The 20,599-nt window shown below is 34.6% G+C and overlaps 1 pseudogene; it reads right to left on the bottom strand.

The window, feature by feature from the left end:
* Positions 1 to 308: 308 nt before the first annotated feature.
* On the bottom strand, positions 309 to 969 carry LOC138174759 (retinol-binding protein 1 pseudogene; annotated as a pseudogene).
* Between the last annotated feature and the right edge of the window lie 19,630 nt (positions 970 to 20,599).

Here is a 20,599-nt window from a genome sequence, read left to right as displayed (position 1 = left end):
CTATTATCTGCTTCATTTTAGAGTTGAGTAAGCTGAGGTAGATATAGGACAAGGACATTTTCTTTTCTTTTCTTTTTTTTTTGCTTTTTGGAGGGAGGAAGGCAGGGCAATTGGGGTTAAGTGACTTGCCCAAGGTCACACAGCTAGTAAGTGTTAAGTGTCTGAGGCCAGATTTCAACTCAGGTCCTCCTGACTCTAGGGCTGGTTCTCTATTCACTGTTCCACCTAGCCACCCCCACAAGTGACTTTTTCTTTTTCTTTTTCTTTTTTTTTTTTTTTTACTTTTTCATGTAAATGTCTGACAGTGATTATTTGTTATGATTTCTTTTTTAATAAAGAAAATATGAAAAGAGCAAAGGGATAGACTCTGATGACAGGTGCAGTGGGAGGGTTAGGCTCTCTAAGTGGTCAGGCATCGCTGGCCCTCTAACAGCAGGAAGTGACAGGGGTCAGACAGACATTTCAATTCTGCCCTTCTTCTTGATGCCAAGTTCACTGTACCTTCTTGAAGACTTGCTTGCATATGACACCTTGCACCCTCATTTCCAGATGCAGCTCATTGCCTTCGATCCAGTGTGTCCAGCCTCGGCCTTCCTTCTCCCCTTTCTGCACACACTGGAGCTTGTCACCGTCCCAGCTCACCTTGGTCAGGCATTTGCCGTCGTCCACGCCCGACAGATCCTCCTCAAATTCCTGCCCTATGTCGAATTCCATGATGTAGTTCCTGAAAGTGCTCAGAGTGCGGATAATCATATGGTCACCATTCTGGATGATCTCTTTGTCCGGTTTGAGTAAGCAGGCGATTTTTCTAATAGCCACACTGACATCCAGGGCTTTCAGTACTCCTCGAAATTCTCATTGCTCGGCATTTTCCAGTAACCATTGGAATCGGCAGGCATTTCAGGTGTCAGCAAACTGCAAATGGCTCAGATCAGAAAGGGTCTGCTGGGCTTCTCCGGGATGTGGCCCACAAGTGACTTTTTCAAAGTCACACAGCTAGTAAACATCTGAATCTAGATTGGAATTCACCTCTTCCTGACTCTAGGCCTGATGCTCTATCCACTTCAACATCTATCTGCTTGTAGCCATTAGTACTACAGTCATTGTTTCACCTAAAAATATCCTTTCAATTCCTTCATAGTTCTCTATATCATCCTCAGTGTAGTCTGTGTCTCTCCACTTTTGATCTGAGAGATTGTTTTTTCACAAGTGGATTTTATCACTTTTTCTTGACAAAAATTTTCATTTTCTGCCCTGTTCAGGAGAATATTGATATATAGAAGGGACAATCTCTTGCATTAGGCTGAAAGATTTGGGTACATTCATCAAGGAGAGGAGAAGATTTAGTGATTTAAACTCTCTTTAAATAGTGTATTAGATTTATTCAGCTTGATTATTGGAGTACAACCACCAATGGGTAGAAATTCCAGAGCTAAACACATTTTGCTTCAATTTAACTTCTTAAGAGTGAAAACTGTCTGTCCAGAAATAGAATTTGTTCCATTCTATACTGATCATCGATGGTACTCAATCAGAAGCTACATGGTCCCTTTTGGGGGACTAGGAAGGGGGAGAATATTATGCAAAATATTCATGTTTCAGGCAAAGATTTAATTAAATAACATGTTAAAATCTCATCAAACTCTCAGAATCTGAGGCTATATACTCCAAGAGTATGTTCCTAAACATACTAAAATGGCTCACCAGAGACACCTTAACTAAATTAAAACCCCCAACTAAAGAGGTCCAAGATGTAAAAGAGTTCCTCATTTGTGGCTTCAAGACTTTGTCCTTCAATCATCGAGGTCAAGATCTGTAGGAAGTGTTGACAGTTTGGTGTGTAATTAAAAGAAAAGGTACTTACAAGAAGCCATTCATATCCTTTATGATATCCCCTGGGATCATTTAACTGACTAATTTGGACAGCCTAGACGACAAATGAGGACCTGGTCTCCTCTCCTTATACAGATCTGTAAACATAATCCCAAATTGATCGCCCTCTAATACATCAGAACTGAATGAAAAATTAATTAGATTGGCTGCAACCCTGAAGTGAGCACTTTACTGCTTTGTTGTTTGTCCATTTGATCCTTTTACTTTTGATCTATGGTTAAAGCAGTCCTTATAGAAAAAAAAATAGCAGAAGGTTGGCTATAGGTATCAAATGAATCTAGACAAATTGTGGAAAACTGAGTAGGGTCTCTTTAAAGTGGGTCTCTTAATAGTAAGCTTACTCTGACTATGAAATTTAAAATTAAACTTCTATTCCCTTCTACTAAATTTATGATTTTTGGGGGACCACTTTTACTAGAATAAATTTTCCAAAGCAGGGGGAAACTGAAGATACGTTTCAATCTCAGTTCATCTGGAAATGACCATTCCATAATAAACTAATTTTCAAATTAGCACCTTAGTGATAGTTATGGAATACTGAAGGGACCTTTAACGCATTCATTTTACAGATGAGGAAATTCAAGGCCATAGAAGGTTGAAAGACTTGCTGAAAAGTCTTGAAGCTCGTTAAGGGCAGGACTAGGACTTCTTTGTTCTCAAATACAGTGTTATACATTTTTTTCTTAAGAATTTCAGTGATGTTTGTAACTAAATATCTGCCTAGTAAGAGTAAATGATTTTCACTGAACTTGGAATATTTTCCCCGATTTTTATATGATTTATCTCAATTAAACCAATGATTTTATTTACATTGAGTAATAAAGGATAATAGTTACATCTAATTTTATACAAAAAGGATATATCTACATGATACTAAATATATGTATATAAGGTAAAAAAGATACCTGAGGGAATATATTTCTATAATATTTTTTAGTATTTTATTTTAATATTTTACATGAATATTTATTAATGATATTTATCCATAGTTCTTTTCTCTGTTTTAGCCTTCCCTTATTTCAATATCAGTTAGGACTATATATGTCTTAGGAGGGGAGTTTAGTAGAATGTTCTATTGTACATATTGTGATATATCTTTATGTGTACACTTTTGTGTACATATGTATGTATATCTACACATATACAATAAATACATTATACATATATTTATTTATATAGCTGGTCTGCATGTGGCATAGACAACAGAGAGATAGATAGATAGATGATAGCTAGCTAGCTAGCTAGCTAGATAGATTATGACAGTTATATCTATATCTGTATATAGATCTGACTTGGAATCTGTCTCCAAGGGAAACTACAATTATTTTTCTTTTATGAATAACAAGAAGAGGGCAGTGACTGGCCTCTTACCCTTTTACTCACCTGTCTACAAGAGGGGTAGTAGGCTAGAATTATATCTTTCTGCCACACCTTAAATATTGGTATCCTAGAGATAAGCATTCATTGAGGACCTGGAATAAATGCCACTTCTCCTGATCACTTAAAAGAAAGGAGGACAGAAGAGTTTATTACTACCCACCAAATGCTCTTTATACAAAGGACGATTATAAATAACTTAAAAACACAGTAAACAGAAATTAGTGAAGTTTTATAGATTGGAGTAGAAAGATAAATACATAAAATCTTAGCTCAAATGAGGACAGAGATTTCCCTCCCGGGGATTAGAGTGTGACAGGTTGCTACTATTAGTAGTGTCTAGAGATGCAAGCACTGGAATTCAAGATGTCTGATTTACACATGTTGACTTGTTCAGAGAGATCTCCTATCTGCTATTCAAAAGTCCATGCTTGCCTTTAAAATCCCCTCTATGCTTGTCTTGGTAAATCCTAAGAAATCTCTTTTCCTTTACATAGGTACAGAGCATGGTGGGTTCAGAGGTCTCTCAGTCAATCAGGAGTCACATCTAACCCTCATACTCAAAAATGAACTCTAAAGAGTATCCCTTAAAAAATCATCCCAAGTTTTTATGGAAATAAGGAAATACTTTCTCAATTATGGAGAATTTTTTTTTTTTGCAGTATAGGTGTATTAATAGTACATTATATATGTTATTAGTAAATTCATGTGGACCAGTGTTTCTTCTTCTTTATTGTTCATTTTTGTTTTTCAAATTTCACTTCTTGAAGACTGCGTTGTTTCTGAAATTTGGTAATATGAATATTTACTATTATTATAAGTTATTATTTCCCTTAAATTCTTGCTTTTGTAAGTATAAATTGTATATTAGGTTTTGATGATTATTTTTTCTCTTTTGTGAATTCATTATGTTCATTTTTTAAATATACTAATTTGATTTTGCATTCTTTTTTTGTTGCATAACCTAAACATTGATTGATTTTGCTCTTAATTTCAATAGAACCATGTTTCAGTTTTATCATTTCTGTGGGATTTTTATTTTCTCTGTTGTCTATTTCCCTGTTGGTTTCCAAAATTCATTCTTCTTTGCTTAGTTTGAATTTCTTAATTTGTTGATTTTCTAGTTTTAAAAATTGTGTTCTCAATTCATTAATTTTTTCTTTTATATTTGATTTAAGCATATTTTTCAGAGAAATAATTTTTCTTCTCAAGACAGCTTGAACTGTAGTTCAAAAATGTTAGCATGTTGCATCATCATTTTCTGTCATGTTGTTTCTATGGTTTACTGTGATTATTCAGGTTGCCCATAAGTCTTTATTTGAATCTACATTTTTTCTTTAGTCTTTTTAAAATTACATTTGATAAGTATTTGTGAATTTTTATATGATCATTTCTTTATGCTCTAGCACATGACTTTTTAAAAAAGTTATTGTCATTCAGATAAATGTAAAAGAATATTAACATTCTCCTTTAGAAGGTAAGTTGAATCTTTAAATCCAAATACTCCAATTGTGTATTCAGTTCTTTATTTTCCACTAGGTTATATTCCCATTAAATTTGTCTACTTCTGATAGTGGAAGATCAATATCCATAATTATATAGATGTCTTAAAACATTTCAGTTCAGGCCTTCCTAAATCCAGGTTGACTTCTCTATCTACTGTACCACCAGCTTCCCAAGAAATGTGGGTTTTAGGCCTCTTCCTACTACTTATCTTGATTGATTTCCCATTAAAATTTTAGTCTTTAAATCCTTTTGTTTCATGGCGTGTAGCAGCAAGCACCCCAGCATCCCCAGGTTGGCTGCCAACACAGGTTCTTAGATCTGCTTTTCTAAAAGAAAGCAACTTAAAATGGTTTAACAATCTTGCTTTAATCAATCAAACATATCATTTACTTAGTTCAGGGAAAAAGTCAGCACCCCGAACTTCAGAGTATACAGACAGACATTACAAGCAGAAGTTACAAGAAGACAGAGAAACATTTCAAGCAGACAGGCCTCCAGCTGTCTGACCATTACATCCATACCTAGTCACAGTTACCAGAGAGGGAAGCATCAACATTTGGGTTTTCAAAGCCAGGGGGCTCAACGGCTACCCAGAGTCTTGTCTGCTCAAATAACACAACACTTCTCAAAGTGAGCCCCAAAACAAAGCCTTACATCAGGGTTTATATAGCCTTCACTTGGCTCAGAGAATGTAACAACCCTTTTGACTCACTGTCCAATAACAAAGTATCTCCTGAAAAACAAGCCTTCCCCCCTATGCTCCAGGTGCACTTAAGCCTATAAAAGGTCTAGGGGCAGGGAAGATCTTCAATTCAATTCCCATTAAATGGCAATTCCTCTTTATTTAAATCTCAATTAAATTTCTTTTTGTTTTTAATATCTTATGAATTTAGATGCATTGGTATTTGCTATGACAACATAGTTATCTTGTTTTATTGTACAATATCTTTTAGTATAGTGTCTTCACCCTGCTTATTCCTCTTAACACTGACTTTTTTTCATGATTTTTGACAACATAATTACATTGCCGGATTTTTGGGAATTATCAGTTGTGGACTTAATTTTGTTTCAGTTTCTCTTTGTCCTTAGTTTATATCATGTTTCTTCTAAGTAGAAGATTGTGGGTGTTTTTGTTTTTTTATTTTTTCATTCTTTTTCATTGTATTAGGTTATAAATAAAATTTAAGGTTATTGTTAGGCTTACTTTTCCTCTGTAAGATAACACTAACAATACTTTGCATGCCTTCATGTGCTATATGATTACTATAATAATTATTATTATAGTTTTTCATATTTATTATTATACTATTTATTTTCTTTTATATTTGTAAAATGTAAAAAATTCTTGTAAAATTATTTGCATTAAGTTGGTCCTAATTCATTCCCATAGTCTAATATCCCCCATTATACTATACATTCATTGTTTGCCCCATCCCACCTTCCTCAAATTTACTTAACATTTTCAATTCCCTTTTGAAAATGTATTCATCTCCACTTCCTGCCAATATTAAAATGTAGCTCAAAATACTTCCTTTCCTCTTCCCAATCCTCAAACTCTTAACAGCTAATATTCTTTTGTGGTACACTTAAAAATATATTTATTTACTTTTAGTTTACAACATTCAGTTCCACAATCCTTTAAGTTTCAAAATTTCCCCTCCCCCCTCTCCTACTCCCTCTCCCCCCACCATGATGGCATGCAATAAAATATAGGCTCTATAAATACCTTCACATTAAACATTACTCAGGTTGTAAAGAAGGATTATAACCAATGGGGTGAACAATGAGAAAGAGGAAAAAAAAAACAGAAAAAGAGAGAGAGAGAGAGAGAGAGAGAGAGAGAGAGAGAGAGAGAGAGAGAGAGAGAGAGAGAGAGCAAGTAGTTTGCTTCAGTCTGTATTCAGACTCTGTAGTTCTTTCTCTGGATGTGGATATCTCTTTCCATCATGAGCCTTTTGGAGTTGTCTTATAACCTTGCATTGCTGAGAGGAGCCCAGTCTATCAAAGTTAGTCATCACACATAGGTTGTATCTATAATTGTGTACAAATTTGTCCTGGTTCTGCTCTTCTCACTCAACATCAGTTTATATAAGTCTCTCCAGGTTATTATGAAGTCCATCTGCTCCTTGTTTCTTATAGCACAATACTATTCCATTACATTCATATACCACAACTTGTTTAGCCATTCCCCAATTGATGGACATCTCCTCAATTTCCAATTCTTTGCCACCACAAAAATAACTGCTATGAATATTTTTGTACTTAGGGGTCCACTTCCCACTTCTCTGATCTCTTTTTGATACAACCCTAGAAGTGGTATTGCTGGGTCAAAAAGTATGCACTTATTTATAGCCCTTTGAGCACAGTTCCAGATTGCTACCCAGTATGATTGAATTAGTTCAAAACTCCACCAACAATGCATTAGTGTTCCAATTTTTCCATATCCTCTCTGGCATTTATTATTTTCTTGTTTTGTCATCTTAGACAATCAGACAAATGAGGTGGGGGACCTCAGAGTTGTTTTGATTTGAATTTCTCCAATAAATAATAATTTACAGCATTTTTTCATATGGTTATAGATATCTTTAATTTCTTCCACTGAAAACTGCCTGTTCACATCCTTTGATCATTTATTGATTAGGGAATGACTTGTATTCTTATAGATTTGACTCAATTCTCTGTATATTTTAGAAATGAGGCCTTCATCAGAGACACTGGTTGTAAAAATTCTTTCCCAGTTTTCCAATTCCCTCTTAATCTTGGTTACATTGCCTTTATTTGTACAGAGTGGTACACCTTTTAAAGTAGTGTGTTTAATTTCTCCTTAAAAAAAATGTCCTCATATGGGCATTCTGAATTCTTCTGTTTTTATCCTCTCTGTGTTCCTCTTAGAAGGTAGAACTTCAAAATACAAAAGCTGATCTCCCTCCTTCATCTTTCCTTCCTTTTCTCCTTCCTTCCTTCCTTCCTTCCTTCCTTCTTCCCTCCCTCCCTCCCTCCCTCCCATTTATCCTTCCTTCCTTCCTTCCTTCCTTCCTTCTTTCCTTCTTCCCATTCATCCCTCTTTCCTTCCTTCCTCCCTCCCTCCCATTCATCCCTCTTTCCTTCCTTCATCCCTCCCTCCCATTCATCCTTCTTTCCTTCCTTCCTCCCTCTCTCCCATTCATCCTTCCTTCCTTCCTTCCTTCCTTCCTTCCTTCCTTCCTTCCTTCCTTCCTTCCTTCCTTCCTTCCTTCCTTCCTTCCATTTGTTGTTCTTGCCATATACTCTCTTCCTTTATTTTTATTGCATTTTTATTTGTATATTGGGTGAAGGATTTTTAAAAACTTTCTAAGTTTGTATTAGTCTTCTTATTTTTTCTATATCTTTTAAAATTAATTATGTATTATGATATAGTACTATTCCATTACATTCGTGTACCACATTTTGCTTAGTGATTATTCAGTAAATGGACATTTTCTTTCTTTCTTTTCCTTTGCTACTACAAAAAGCATTGTTACAAATAGTTTTCTTATCCACCCCACAAAAATATTGATTCGCTTTTGTAATAACATTTATGTTACTATGTAAGTACCTTACAAATATTATATCATTTGATCCTTATGATAACTCTGAAAAGTAAGTGCTATTAATGCCCCCATTTTGTACTTGATGAAACAGTCAGTAAGAGGTTGAATGATTTGCCCAAAGTCACACAGCTAATAGGTGCCTGAGGCTGAATTTCAATTCAGCTATTCCTAAATCCAGGCATACTTCTTTATCCATTGTACCACCAGCTGACTAAGAAGTGTGGATTTTAGGCCTCCTCCTACTCCTTATCTTGACTAATTTCCCCTTAAAATTTTAGTGCTTAGATCCTTTTGTACCTTGGTGATTCCTCTTTATTTAAACTATCAAATTTCTTTTTGTTTTTGATATCTTGATTTCTCTTGAATCACAAGAAAATTGATTTCTTTGTTTAATCGTTTCTTGATAATTACCCATAGTTAGCTTTTTTGTGTGTATTTCTCTTGTTTGGAATATTTCCAAGTTAAAATATTTTGCTTACCTCCAGTTCCTTTTTTTGGAATGACTCAGATATTTCTTTTTTATTAAAAGTTCACATGTATTTGTTGTTGATTAGACTTAGCTTTGCAAGATGTTATTTTGAACTAAGTCCTAATCTACTTTTCTCTTTGAAATATACTCCAGGCTCTTCTATCATTTCTTATAGATTTTGAGTGGTCAAATTTGGAATTGACATTCCAATATAACTGAAGTATTTTCTCTTAATTGCTTATTACAATTACATAGATGGAATTAAAAATTTTAAATTTAACCACTATCTGCCTTAGAGACTCAATGGTGGAATTTCTGATGGCAATCTGTGGATTTTTTAATCAACATTTTCCACCTGTTTTTGCAACTTCAGCTTTCTTTCATTATTCTCTACCACAAGGCATTAAGGTTTTTAAATGTATTCTTTTTTCTCCCTGGGAAAACTATAATCCTCAAATTATCAATGCCCAAATTATATTCCTACTGGACATTTCTTCTTTTCTACTCCTTTAACAAATTTTCTTCCAGTTCTATATTTTTGGATTTCAAATCTCTTTCTTTTTCAGTATTCCACTTTGTAGAGAATCTCTGTCGTGTTTTAAGATGTCTAACTTGTTATGGTTTATTTCTTCTTTAAGCACACCAATCCTAATATTTTCTTTTAAAAGTTTCCCCCCATTGGAACACTAATACATTGTTGATGGAGTTGGAACTTATCCAACAGTTCTGCAGAGCAATTGGAACTATGACCAAAGGGTTCTAATTCTGTGCATACTGTCTGATCCAGCAATACCACTACTAGGTCTATATCTTGAAGAGATTATAAAAAAGGGGAAAGGATGCACATATACAAAAATATTTACTGTAACTATTTTTGTGGTGGCCAAGAATCGGAAATTGCGGGGATGCCAATCAATTGAAGAATGGCTGAACAGATCGTAGTATACAAATATAATGGAATGCTATTATGCTATAAGAAATTATGAGCAGGTGGATTTCAGAAAAACCTGGAAAGACTTACAGAACCAGGAAAACATTGTATACAGTAACAGCAACATTGTGTGAGGATCAACTATGAGGGACTTAGATCTTCTCAATAATACATGATCTAAGACAATTCCAAAAGACTCATGATACAAAATACTATCCACATTCAAAGAAAGAATTATGGAGTCTGGATACAAATTGAAGCATGCTATTTTGATTTTTTCCCCTTTCACATGATTTCCCCTTTTTGTTCTGATTCTTCTTTCACATCATGACTAATTTGGAAATAGGTTTAACACAATTATACATCTATAATCTATATCAGACTGCATGTTCTTTTGGGGAGATGGGAGGGACAGAGGGAGAAAAATTTGGAACTCAAAATCTTATAAAAATGAATGTTGAAAACTATCTTTACGTGTAATTGGAAAAAATAAAAAACTAGTAAGTGGAAAAAATGAAAGTTTTTCCCACTTTTTTTCAGTGTCTTACTATATTTCCTTCATCTTCATTCACAATTTTTCCCCTGCTCACTTCTCTTTGTTTTTTCTTTGTTTGCTTTCTTCAAAATCAACAAATGTAATCACTGTGTTTTGGACTTTAAAACAATCTTCCTTATTTTTCCTTCTATCTATGACTCTTGTTATTGGCTTATCTACTTTTTAACTAGGCTTATACTAAGTTATCTTGGTCATTTTGTCTTTTATCTTTTCCTTCTGTTTCCAATAACTTTCCTCTTTGTTGTATTATTCCCCTTTCTCCTAACATGGAACATATTTTTGTTGTTGTTGTTTTTCTTGCACAGATCCTAAAGCCTAGTAGGAGGTGTGGGCATGTGATTCACTTCAGATTTCTATTCTCTATAAATACTACTGAAAGAGTGGAGAAAAGAGAGTTCATGAATAAGTGAAATGCCTCTCTTTCCTTTCTAGAGAGTTCTACATTGCCACATTATGCCTTTCCCCTATTTTTGCTACAGTTGCACCCAATTTCTGGAATGTGCAAGACCAATTATTTCCATCTCTTATGGGGAATGAAGGTTTAACACTGAGTTATGGCTTCTAAAGGCCTAGGTAGGGGCCACCAAATCAAGTTTAAAACAAATCAATCAGGTTGTTTACATTGGCTATGCCTGTTGTATTAGGGATTACTAGAATGAGTCCTAGTTTTAGTTTATTGAACTCTACCATTTATGCAGATGTCATTATATTATTTGGAAATGTTTTCTGACTTCTTGTACAACTTTACTGCATATTTGGTACATTTCTTCACGTTTTCAGTTTGTATGGTAGAGGAATTATGATGAAAACAACTTCTCTCCCATCTTTTCTATTGTATGGCAGGATTTTAATAAGTAGTATTCTACAATTGTCCCAATTATCTCCATGATAGAAATCAAAAAGTATTTTTAGTGAAAAGGTAATCATCAAGATTCAATTCATCCAGAGGACTAGGCTTGTTCTATTGGTATGGTTTTCTTGTCATTTGTGATACAAAATACTCAGACTATGGGGTTCCAGTTTTCCTGAGGTTTGGCAGAATTCCCATTGCCCTATGGGACATCTTTTTGACACAATGTTGCTGCAAATTCTAAAGCAAAGAGTAATATTTATTTTTAGTTAATTGTATTCTTTTCCTAATTTTTTTTTTAAGCAATTGGGGTTAAGTAACTTGATCAAGGTTACACGGCCAGTTATTTCTGGGTGTGGTGCTGAGTATCTGAGCCCGGATTTGATTCAGGTCATCCCGACACTGGAGCCGGTGCTCCTACTCACTAAGCCACCTGGCTGCCCCTAAGCAATTAGGGTTAAGTAACTTGCTCAGGGTTACATGGCCAGGTGTTTCTGGGTGGGTGCTAAGTGTCTGAGCCCAGGATTCGATCTCCAGGTCTTCTCAACACTGGAGCTGGTGCTCTTACTCGCTGTGCTACTTGGCCGCCCCTATTCTTTTCCTATTAATATGAGTAAATTTATATTTGCTAAAATATTTATTACTAAACCATTTATTAAGTATGTGTTATAAAGTTTAAGTGTTCTGCATACCATTTATTTACAACAATTTACTGAACCTGATTATCTATTTTGATCTTGAGAAGATGAAAATGATATAATTTCCTAACTGCTGCATAGTCAGAATCCTCTCTCTGGTATCCCCAATAATAAATTATTATCCCCTTACTTAAGATGAAGATTACTCAGGTGAAAGTAGTTGACTCTGAAAATATTCCAATCCCAGGAAACCTTTATCATTGGATAAAAGTCAGCCCTAGACAAAATTGAATGGTGAGAAAATATAGTGGACTTTTGATACCTCTTCAAATTTCCTTCTCTATCCCATCTCCTCCCTTTTAGTGAGCCTCTCTTGTAAATGTCTTCATTTCTATATCTGGTTATAAAAGACTCCTACCTCCTGTATTCCTTGGAAGCTAACCAATTCTACCTACTTCCTACATATAAAGTTTCAGGTTTTGTTCATCAAATCTTATAAACCAATTTATGCTAATGTAATAATGGGTACTGATGAGATAATATATTATTATCTTCAGGCAATATGTCTTTTTTAAAACAGACTTTCAGGAATAAGTGGAGCTTATGATTTTATGATTGATTTTGATTATATTAGTTGTGTTATTGTGAAACAATGGTGATTAGAGTCACTTTGTATAGGTGATGTCTATACTCAGTTAGACTGGTAGCAAATATTCTTTTGAACTTTGAGGTCTTTCTCATCTCTCAAGACACACAAGCAGGGGTCTCATTTAGTTCAGGCCTAATGGGTATCAGCCATGGTAAGTGAACAAAAAAGAGAATGATCTTTCTTGTCCACTTACTTTTTCTAGATAACCCTGGCATGTCTTCATTTGTAATATTTTATTTTGTTTTAACCATTTTGTTTTCATAAAATAGGGAGAACCATTTGCCTTTCAAACTAACTGTACTGAAGTCATGATTCGGGAATTTCCCAGTAACTTCATGGAAAGTAACTTCAACTCTACCATGATTCTTAATCTTGTTGTTTTCTATTTTAGAGAAAATAAGTGATATGTGACTTTTGACAGGAATGGACTATTTCAGACATCAGATGGATACAACATAGTCTTGATTAAAAGCTATAGTAATTGGGGTTTTTAATCTTAACAAATCACAGCAAGGTCATTGCACAAGGTCAGACCTTTCCCTTACATTTTCCAATGTTAGTTTTTTGGTCCTTGGACTTGGTCTGTTGTTCTACCTTTGTTCTTGGATCATTCCACTCCATTTTTGCTCATTACTTCATTAAAGTATATGGGAACATTTTTTTTTTGGCCTTTGGGTCCCCTCAGATTCTGGGTTGAAAAACCTAGTATTGATCTATTACTCAACTTTCTGTGGATATGGGACCTGGTACAGCCTCTTCACTCTCACTACTTGAATGTTGCTTGAACTCTAACAAGTACAATGGATATGCTTTGGTGGTATTATGTCACAGTCTATTATGTAAAACTCTGTTCTTTGTTAGAGAAGTTCTATAACCCCATAGAGTGAATTTGTATAAGCCACAATGAGGCAAATTTGATCTTTTGTATGAAAAAAAGATGTTAAAGTTATCCAAAAGTGAGTAGCTAGACTTTATATGTTCCTTTACAAAGTGTGTGTCATAAAATCTCATTTGATATGCACAGTAAATTTGTGAAGTAGATACAATTATTATTGCTATTGTGGAGATGAAGACATTGTGGTTAAGAGAATTTAAGTGATTTGCTCAGGGTCACATTGCTAGTAATGCCTGAGGCAGGATTTGAATTCAGGTCTTCTTGATTCCAAATTCAACACTATATGCACTAAACCACCTAGTTGCCTCACTGAAATAAAATGATTCTGGAGTCAGTACGTTCCTGGACTTTGGAGGTCTTCAAGCAAATGTTAGATGACCACTTGTCAGATATGTTTTAGAGGGGATTCCTGTTCAAGTATAGGTTGGACTGGGCATCTTCTGAGGTCCCTTCCAAACTTGGAAATCTGATTCTATCATTTTGGTATAGATTGGGCAATTTTCAACCCTGCACTTACTCTTTTATTACTGAGGAAACATTTAGTCAAGTTATTTACCAAGAACTCAGTTTTCTTTCCTATTCATTTCCCCTGGCCCATGAAGCACAGAGTGGTTAGGCATATCTGCAATATATATGATAATACAAAGTTTTATTATGCTTTAGGTGACTATCAAATGGAGATCTGAACTTCTGTCTGCAACTTTATAGAGAGGTTATTTACTCAAAGGTTAAAAAGGAGAGAGCCATCCTGTATGGATGGGACATGATGGCACATAGGACTGCACATGCTTTGTGTTCCATCTGAGGAACAGCCGACTGTCTCTCAAGAGCCAGACTGGGAAAGTTAAGAGTTTTTGTATGTAAGAATGACACAAGTCTGGTAATCCAGAGGGTTTGTAGCTGTTACTTCATGATCACTACTTAAACAGGTCTATTTAAGGAGTCTGTTTTCCCATCTGTGAGCCACTTTATCTAGCCCTGGAGTATCATAGCCTATGACAATGCTATTAAGAAATAGAAATGAGGCAATTAATCCAAAATAATCCAAAGAACCTTATGGTTTTTGACAGCATTTTGACTTTGTTTTAAAATGTAATGTTACCTGTTTTATTTTATTTTCATTTAATTTGTTAAAAATCCCTTCTTACTATTTTATGTGGTTCAGGAGTACTCTGGCCCTGAAAAGTGTGTTTGATAATTCTGCCTCACAAGATCTTGGTCAGTACTAGTTTTTCTCTATCTTTCCTAAGATATGGTACCTGTAATTGAACAGAGTAGCCCAAATATGGGTTGATCAGGGTTGAATAAAGCAATTCTCTCTCCTTTTTCCTGGAGACTATATCTATTAATGTAGCCTGAGATCAAGTTCACTTTCTTGACTGCTATATCACATTGCTGACTCATATTGATCTCCCAAGCCACTAAAATCCACAGATCATTTTGACATAAATTGCTGGCTAGCCATGCCTCTCCCATTTTGTACTTGTGAAGTTCATTTATTGTACCCAAGAGTAAGACTTTACCATTATCACTCTCCAGATATCCACTCAATTGCCAAACCTTGTCATTTTTGCCTCCATAAGGGCTCTTTTATGCATCCCCCCTTCTCTGCTCATATAACCACCACTCATTTTCTGGTCCTTATCAGTTCTCCTAATTGGTTTTTCTGCCTCAAGTCTCTCCAATCTAATCCCTCACACAGCTGCCAAACTGATTTTCCTAAAGTGCAATGACCCCACCTTAGTAAATTCCAGTCTCTCCCATTACTTCCAGGATTAAATACCAGTTCTGTTTGCCATTTAAAGCCCTTCACAATCTGGATCCATTCTATGTTTTCTGTCTTATTTCACACCATTCTCCTTCATGTGGAAAATATTTTAGCCCAACAGCTTTTCTTGCTGTTCCTTATATTCAGTCAATTAGGCTTTTCCTTATAACACAGTTACCAATGTCTTTCCCCCCAAAATCACTTTATATGTATTTTGTATATTTTTATAGTTAACACATTGTGTCCTAAAACTAAGATCTTTGGATAGCAGGGACTTTCCCCTTTTGTCTTTTAGTGCCTAGTTCCTAGCACATAATAGATGCATAAAGCAATTTCTACTTGATTGTGCTTTAGCTTATATAATATGGCCTAGTCTTTTAGTTTTTTGATATCTTTTTTAAAACCATGACTGTATTATCCAACATGTTATCTCTCTTTTCAAGATTAGTGCCATCTACAAATTAAAAAAAAAAAGTATTTCACCTATGCCTTTATCCAAGTCATTGATAAAAATGTTAAATATCCCAGGGCTAAGGAAAGGCTTGGAATGGATAGAGTACTGGACCTAGAGTTGAGAACACCTAGTTCAAATATGACTTACTAGCTGTGTGACATAACTGGCACATTGGTCACATAATTACTATCTGTCTCGGTTTCAGTTTTGGCAACTGTAAAATAAAGACAACAAAAGTTATTATGAGGAAAAATGATGTAATCATTTTGTAAAATGCCTGACACGTAGCAGGCATTATATAAATACTTATTCCCTTCCATCATTAATGTCATTATCCCTGAAGATGGCAAATAAATTTCTCCTGCCTTTAAATCATGTTTTGTCGCATCTTGGTAACTCCATCTGCAGTTGGATGATCTCTTCCCCACCTTTCTGCATTTTAAAAAGGAAGCAAGATTTGAATAATAGTCAACTCACTTGACACATATATAGATGCCTCTCTTTCTTTTCTTCTATGTAGTTGCTGTTATGAGTGACCAGATAGGTGTTACTGTTTTGAACAATGAAGTATTGTCAATCTTACAAATAGCATTTCATCATATATGTCAGCTGAGGCTTTATTTAGCCAGAGGAATATGTTTAAAGTGATCCTGGAGGCTATCTGGTAAAATGCCTTCATTTTACAATTTTACAGATTAAAAAAAAATGAAGACTTGGTAAGTCACAGAGTTAATAGCAGAGACCAGGATTTATTATTATTAGCTAGCATTTATGTAACAGTTTAAGTTTTGCAAAGCATTTTATGTATTTTTTCCTTTGAAACCCACAACAATCCTGTGAATTACATACTATTATTATATCATTTTATAGATGAGAAAACAGAGATAGATAGGCATTAAGATAACTCTCCAAGGTCACAGAGCTAGGCATTTTCTAAGTCAGGGTTTGAAATCAGATGAATTCCAACCACCACATCACTGAATCAAATTTACCCCACTGAGCTGCCACCTCAATGTTCTGGATTTAAACCTAGTTCCTCCAACTCCAGATGCTGCATCTTTTCTTTGGTACTACATTACCTCACACATATGAAATTTAAAGTAAAGTTCAAGAAATTCACAGCCTCCAGTAGATTGCTTTTTTGAATGAAAGTGCCAGCATCTTACTTTTAATTTACAGAGTCATGGACAAACACACATTTAATAAATCACTTTGGAGGTGTTTCTTACTTTGTGCCAGTCATTCAAAATGAAACTATTATAAAATAAAATTTTGAAGCATGCTGCTATAGTATAGCATATAGGATTAAATTAGGGGATAAAGGAATATAATGCAAATGTTATTAAAATCCAAATTATATTTGAAAAAGTCTGAGAAGTTTTTAAGTTTTATGTATTGTCATAAATTTTAAACAATACATTTAAAAAGAATATTAATACATTCATTATATAAAAGATGTTACATCAGATAAATATAATTATTTTATGGCATCTATTTAAAATAATCACAGGGGTTTGTTAATATGTTATTTTAAAATATTCCCCAATAATGCTTTGTTTTGATCTTTCTTGTGGATTTTATTGTATATCACCTTGCAGTATAGATTTTTTTGGTACATTTTTGTCACCCCCTTTTCTAGAGTTAAAAACTTCTTGAAGTTTAGGACTATGTCTTGTTTAACTTTGTTTCAGCAGTAATATCTTTCCTACAGTAGATACTAACTAAATATTTAATTGGTTAATCAATAATATAATTCCTTGCCTTGAATTCAGTTTTATTTAATTGAGTTAGCATTATGATCTAGTGGATATAGTGCTGAGTTGGGAGTCAGGGTGACTTGAGTTTAAATTTAGATTCAGACACATACTGCCTGTATGACCCTGGGTAAGTCACTTCAAGTCTTTTTGCATCAATTTCTTCATCTGTAAAATGGGTTAATGATAGCACCTACCTCCCAAGATTGTTGTGTGGAACAAATAACATTTAGAAGGTAATCAGCACAGTGACTGGCATGTACTATTATTATTATCATGAACTGAATCTAGGTCTAGGGGAGACAAAGGAAAAAGACAAAAATGAGACAAAACTGTGAGGTCCTTGAGATAATGGATTCTTTTCACCTTTCTTTGTATCTCCAGCATTTAATACCGTACCTGCACTTAATGAATGGCTGACTGTCTCATATGCTTACATTTCACAGAAAGATTTAACAAACAAGAACAATTATTGTCTTTTAAAGATAGAGAATCTATATTAGTGAAAGTTTAGATAATTTAATTCAGTAGGAAAACAACTGAATAATGTTGGAGAATCCTCCATCTGAATCTCACTGGTGCTTGGCCCATCGGCTATCTTATAGGCCGACCCCAGCTGTACCTCTGTGCACTTGGGGAATCACATTGAACCCATTTGGGCCTCATTTGTAAAATGAGAGAATTGGACTAAATCACCTTTAAAGGTTTTTTCCAGCCTTCGTCTGTCTTGTAATTATAATCCAGATAGTTAGACAGAAGTTACTTCCATATCTTTTGACACTCACGCTGGCATCTGCTGTACTAGCTTATTCTGATGCCTTTCTAAGTATCCTTTATTTTCTTTCCATAGGACACTCCTGCTTTGAATTAAAATTTAGAACAGTTCTAGTAGATGCCAGGATTTGTCCTGAGATTAGGATCTTACAAGTTTCTAACGGAAACCTTGTGTAGATTTTATGTGTGAGTGAGAGAATTTTCCCCTGAAGAATAGAGAAAGACAGTGACTGACACCACCGTACATACTTGCCACCCAGTGGAAAGTCAACTTTCAGGCACCATATAAATGTGTGCTGCTGTCATTATTGTCATTGTCCTCTCTGAACTTCTCTTAGAATCTTGAGTGGCCAGGAAAGAGAGCTTTCTTGGCTGAAATTTGCCCTGGTTTGATGCTGAATCACATGGTAAGGATCTTAAAGTATATAATCCAAAAGATAAGAGGGCAACTACCACATAAACAGGTAAGACCACTGTCCAAATATCACTACTCTGGAGCGGACTAAGGAGGGTGCTCTAAGTCAATGGGTTTTAATTGCCTGAAATCCTTATTTCATTATTCACAGTAGTATTCATGTCAACATTTGCTGTATTTCTGAGAGTAAAATAATGGCTTTCTTCCTTTCCAAAATGAACACACACACACACACACACACACACACACACACACACCTTTTCAAATCACAAATGTACTTTCTTAAAACACATGCAGGAATATAAATATTCATTGCATAATTAATCTGGTTTGACCTCTATTTTCCCCCTTCCTTTCTGGATAACAAGATGATCTAATGTATATGTAGAGTAAGAGGAACTTTTTTCTAGCCCTCCTCTCCTTTAGGCTTACATGTGAGCCTAGAAAGGAAATTTGATTTCCTGCCATTGGAGATGACTAAAATCTTTTGTTTTTGTAATCAGTTTAATAGGATTGGGAGAGTAATTACTAGTATGTATGCAGTGGATCTATTGCCATTTTCCAGCTTCCTCTCATCCATTTCCATTTCTTGATCTCCTTTCCTGAGAATTTCCTGTTCTGTTCTCTTTAGCCTTCTCTCTATCATATGCTTCATTTTTTCTTTTTTTGCATATCTGCTTCTCCCCCAGCTGTTCTAATGCATAGTTCTTTCTGAGGTAATTTGCATAGGTTTATGGAGATTTTTATCATGTATTTCTTTGGGAACAATAACAAATGAAGAACACGATGACCATGGAATATCACTGCTCTTATATTTGGCCTTTTTTGGACCAATTTAGAGCTTCATAGAGTCAGAAATATAAGGGAATATGAGAAACCCGAGGGGCTGGAGTCGAAAATCAGTAAGTAGAATGACCTAAAGCTTGTGTTAAGAAATTCTCACTGGCTGTTGAATGGAATCAGAGTTCTTTGTAAGTTTTTGACAGTTACATGTTTGAGAGTACTTTGCATGTAGAAGTTAATAAAGCATGAGTTTTTTACTTGGAATCTGTGAATTAAAAAATAAATCAGTATATTTAATATAATTGGTGTCCTTTATTATTCTATGTTATGCATTGAAAACATTATTCTAAAAAGGGTTCATAAGCTTTACCAGATTGTGGAAAATATCAAGGGACTTTTGTATAAACACCCACACATATCACATGTATATGTGTGTATATGTGTATATATGCACTTGTACACATGTGTGTATGTGTGTCTGTGTTTGTGAACTTTCCAAGAATTTCATGATAGAGGTAGACAAATAAAGCATTGAGAAACTAGATTGGAGAGGAGATGCCTACAATTAATGGATAGAGAGAGGAAGATGAAGATGAGCTAGTCAAACTGATCTCTTGGCTTAATGAGCCTAGAAAAAACGAGTAAATGATTTCCCCCTTTTTAGCAACTTTGTTGGTATTATATGGTATTATAGCCAACTTAATTGGTTTGAAACTTTTAAGGAAACACTTTGGCATTGGTTTATTATCCTAATTTCCCCCATTATGAATTGGTTATTTTTATTGAATGGACTAATATTAACCCTTTATTGTGCCATCATATTAAATATATCTTTACTTTGAAATATGTCATTTCTTTATTTTCCTTTTGCTCCTTTGAGTTTTTGTGACTTCTATGACATTCAGTAATTTCAAGCTCGCTTCAGTATTTACTCTTAAAAACATTTCCTTCATCCTTATTATTAGACAAACTCATTTTACCCAAGACTTTTGAAGGTGCATCTCTTTAAAAATCAAACCTAATTTAATAACAGTAATAGGAATGCATTGACAAAATGCACTAGCATATTTAGTTGCTTTCCCCTAACTTTTAGCTTAGAAATTCTTGAACATGCAATTAATTAATTATTGCTTTGTTATCAAACTTGTACTTAGTTATAGAAAATTTTATAGATTTTTTTAACATTTCAAATAGCAAACAAACCTTTCATTGGCTTCTAAGGAATTTTCTGTTTAGCATCCCTATACATTTCATTTTCATAAGAAAATTTCAACCTGTCAAAAAGTCCCAGATATTATTGAATAACAACTTGTCTTTT

Source organism: Petaurus breviceps, unplaced genomic scaffold (genome assembly GCF_028583685.1).
Source record: "Petaurus breviceps papuanus isolate PSGF00001 unplaced genomic scaffold, PetGlider_PUasm1.0 76, whole genome shotgun sequence".
Taxonomy (NCBI): Eukaryota; Metazoa; Chordata; class Mammalia; order Diprotodontia; family Petauridae; genus Petaurus; species Petaurus breviceps.
The sequence above is the reverse complement of the archived record's forward strand: the minus strand, read 5'-3'. Positions and strand labels throughout refer to the sequence as shown.